We start from the raw sequence: 4,460 nt of genomic DNA on the forward strand, positions 1-4,460 counted from the left end.
TAATCCACAATAGATGATGCTTGGGCTCTTATCACGACATTCAAAGGGCGATAGTCACTAAAGGTTGTGACGACTCTGTGTGGATGCCGACTAAGGGCAGTTGTTTCTGCGATCTAATCCCGTTAAGGTCACGTCATGGGGCTGAGAAAAGTGGGTCCCGTGTAATTCAATCGTCAGCACTGTCCCCTGGAAAACTTTTGGGATCTGACTTTTCAGAGTTTTCTTAACGGTGGAAGCTAAAGTGCTAAAAGCCGTCGGGGCACTGTTCGACTTCCAACCACGCAGCGGTGATGACTGCCATTGGAAACATTGCCTATCTTGAATAAATAATTTATTTTTTGTCTGAATACATTCATCCTGGTTCCCCTCTTACTGAATTAATACAGTAGTCCATCGCTTTGCCCATTGCTTGCATGGTCTAATTGCCCTTGAAAAATTAGTTAAATAATAAAAATTACAACTTTTGTTCTTCTGCTTATTCTTTTTGTCTATTTCGAATTTTTGTAACATACTTTCACGCTTCGCACGCGCTTGATAAATTAAAGTGGTAAATTATATGCTAGAAATATAAGCAAATCGCTATCTATGGATATAATGGTTGTCCAAAGAAGGAAAGCCGCCCCAAGATTTTTCTATTCCGAAAAAAGTTATAGCCCTGTTTTTTTTTTATTTTGACTTTACTTTTTTTTGTTGACTTTACTTTTTCTCATGTATGTACATATACCATAAAGTCCATACATATTCATTAGATTGATTCTATCCTATCATGTGCTCTGCACATAACCCTGGACACCTTGCAGGCTTGCGTTTTAATCCACGCCTTCTGCGCCTTCCGGATCATGGACCGGTCTAGTTCCCATTTAATCGCGTTTAATCGCTTGGAGGGAAATCGGAACCTCCTTTATCAGCATCAGAATTCAGCAGCAGAATTTCGCTCTTTTAACTTTATGACCTTAAAAAATTACCTATTCGTCCCTGCGAATCCAAAAAATTTAATTTTTTTTTAAATTCTAAAGAACTTTCATCTTTCATTTCGTACCCATATTTTTATTCTACATTGCATTGAATTTTTTAAATAATTTTTGGAATTAACCATATCTTTGAAATTTCAAATTTAAAATTTAAAATAAATCCTGACGTCAGAGAGAAAAAATATAAACGCCACTTAAAGTAGGTTTCAAACGCATTTATTTATTATTTATTTTATGGTAGGAGAGCTTCTCAATTTTTTCGATTTAAATTGTTGAAAATAATAATGAATATCTATGTAAATCCCAGGATCTCGCGATTGTTATGACGACATCCCGAAAATCGCGGGATAGTAGAAAGCAAAAAAATTAACATCCCTAGTAAGTATACATACATACATGTATGACACTTTTAGCGCCGACAAATTGTTTCTAGCCATAAATTATATGATTACTTTTATTACTTTCTTCAATTGATATTAAGTAATTACGGATCAATTTCCCACTTCAACACATACGCATTAATCCACGGGTGTAATGTATTAGTAATAAACAAGTGTTCAGCTACTGATTATATAGCATTAAATTCACATGTACATATGTATGTATATGCGTCGTGCAAAAATGTCCGGAAAATTTTTGAATATAATTCTCAGACTATCGAAATGGCTATAAAGGAGCGGAAGTGTTGTTCTGGCGGTGATTTCTTCAAATTTTTACAAAGGTTAAAAGAAGCTTACAGCCAGAATATAAATGAATTTATACGAAATTCAACAATTAATGGATTGCGATATTTTAATCAACGAGATTTGACTATCGGTGAAAGGTAAGCCAATTGCTACTTGCTTGCTGTTCGTAAAAATTTTCGATAAGGAAAAAATTTGTATGATGAAAATTTGCAAAACTTAGCGTTTAAAAAGGCAGTTTTGTACAAATAATTACATAGAATAGCTCAATTTTCAATACCTATTCGTCCTTGTAAACCAAAAAAAAAATTTGTTTTTAAATTCTAAAGAATTTTCTCTCATTTAGTACGCATAATAATATATTACATTACACTGACTTTTTTAGATAATTTTTTTAATTAAACACATGTTTAAAACTTCAAAGTCCTTTGAAAAAAAAAAAAATCCCGACGTCAGAGTGAAAAATTAGAAACGCAGTTTTACTCTATTTGTATAGTTTCGTGAGTATATAGATTCTTCCGTGTGAAATTTTTTTGTTTTTGTCGCACGGTGATAAACTCGGTGAAGGAGCGACCGCTATTACAAAAAAAAAGAACGTTGTTATGTTTGGTTTATTTTATGATGTTCGGAAACTGTGCTTGAACCCAGCGCCTGTGGAATACTAGCCACTACACCACAGCGCACATTAGTTCAAAACTGGCATTTAGAGTTCACAATTCACTGGAGCCTTAATTTTTCACACAATTTGACAAATTTTTAATTTTTTTTATGAAAACTAATCAAATTTTCAAGAGACCAGTTAATCCAGATTTTTGAATTTTTGTTTGTTTGTATTAAATTTTTTAGTGCAAAGTGCAGAAAAAGTAGCAATTTTGAAGAAAATCGGATCTCCTGTTCCAATTAATAAATGTTACATAATAAACACGAGTTGAAAACTACAATTGTTCCCCGGAAACAAAAAATAAATAAAAAAAAAAAAATAAAATTTTTTAAAAATAATTTTCGATAATTAATGGATTAATTGTAAAATATGTAATCGTAAAGATATTTTCAAGAAATATGAATTCTGTAGTAGTAGCTACATCAACTTGACTCGACCCGAGGTTCAAAAAAATTTATTTCAAAGAACCGTTAGCAACTTAAATAATATCCGCAGATGATCATATGAAAACTAGAATCAGTAGAAAATGAGTTCGACCTTTGGGCCCCTCATATTTAAATCTCTTGTTCATAAACGAAGGCGAAAAGATGATGATTTGGGTCATCTACGAGATGAAATAGTTTTTCTTTACATAAATTTCCAAGTCCTAGAACTAAAGCGGAATATCATCGAGGGTTGAAGGGAAATGAAAACTGCTTACCCAAAACTGTTTCAAAAGCTGCTGCTACAGCTAACGAGACTCGCAACCGCTTAACAATATAACAAAACGCTTATCAAACTTGGTTAAATTATAAATAATTATCGCTTATTATATATACTCGCTTTATTTTATTTAAGGCTAATTAACAAGAGAATTAGATTTTTTTTTATGGAAAAGTTTTTGTGAAAACTCACTGTAAAAAAAGTTCCTTTAAAAATTCGATTAATCGATACTTTCTCAATAATTAGAATTATTATTTTTTTTTGGCTTGTGACTAATCATATCGCTTATTTATTTAATTTTTTCATACCTACATACTAATAATAAACGTTTTCTTTTTGTCTCTTACGCATATGTATTTACAACAGGGTGGTCCAAAAATGCAAGTGAAAGTAAAATAAAATGGGGTAATATTAACAAATGTTTAGATACACAATTGGGCATTATTCTTTGAAAAGAAACAAAGTTTGATTCCAACCCATTTCTACGAAAATTTTTTTTGCGCATTTAAAAATTTGGAACATTTAAATATTTTTTGATTGCATACAAATTTTTTGGTATTTTTTTCGATATGGAAAAATCATGGAGGATTAGAGCAAGTAAATTTCGACTTTACTCTTTTTTTTAACCCCCCCTAATGCATATCAAGGAAACTTTCAAGCGGTCGCAAAGAACACAAAGCACGCTCATTGTGTAAAACGTTCGCAGGACCTTAATGCTAAAAACATAAAATTTTGTCATGCAAATTTTAGATCGACCCAAATGACAATAGTGTTGCGAAAGAGAATACTTTGATCACCAAAGTCTAAAGACGTACATATTCAGTGCTCCACGTATTCTAGAGCTAATTGGCAATGTTTGTATTTAATGACATTAAGATATTAATGTAACGATATGTACATAAGTATGTCTTTACTTTCAGGCTTTACTTTATTGTAGCGTTTTTTGCAGCAGTGGCAGCGAGCATATATTTTATTGACTTGGTAGCACAAAAATGGTCAAACTCACCGACAATTATTAGTATTGAACCCCGACCCACCTACATTACCGATGATCCGTTCCCGGCTATAACTATTTGCAATTTGAATCAAGCGCTGAAGAGCAGAGTGTCACGATATCCTACGTAAGGCACAGATAATTTATACTGTAGATATTTACTTTGTACATATCAGAGATCAGTTGCGGTACATATGTACTTACACCACAAGTAAATATACTTAAAGTCTTGTATAATTCATTTGAGCGCTGATGCTCGGTTGTCTGCACTCGATATGAATAACCAAGTAGAAAAGAATAAAAAGCTTCAATAAAAGTAAAGACAGGCAGCTGAGAAAAAAAGTTTAAGTTCGAATTGAAGTTTTTGCAACAGTACAACAGTATTTAATTTAAATGACCGTCACAAATGTCGAGAATGGCCGAAATGTACATTTTTACAACTTTTTTTT

Source organism: Rhagoletis pomonella, unplaced genomic scaffold (genome assembly GCF_013731165.1).
Source record: "Rhagoletis pomonella isolate Grant_MI unplaced genomic scaffold, Rhpom_1.0 Rhpom_scaffold_00002, whole genome shotgun sequence".
Taxonomy (NCBI): Eukaryota; Metazoa; Arthropoda; class Insecta; order Diptera; family Tephritidae; genus Rhagoletis; species Rhagoletis pomonella.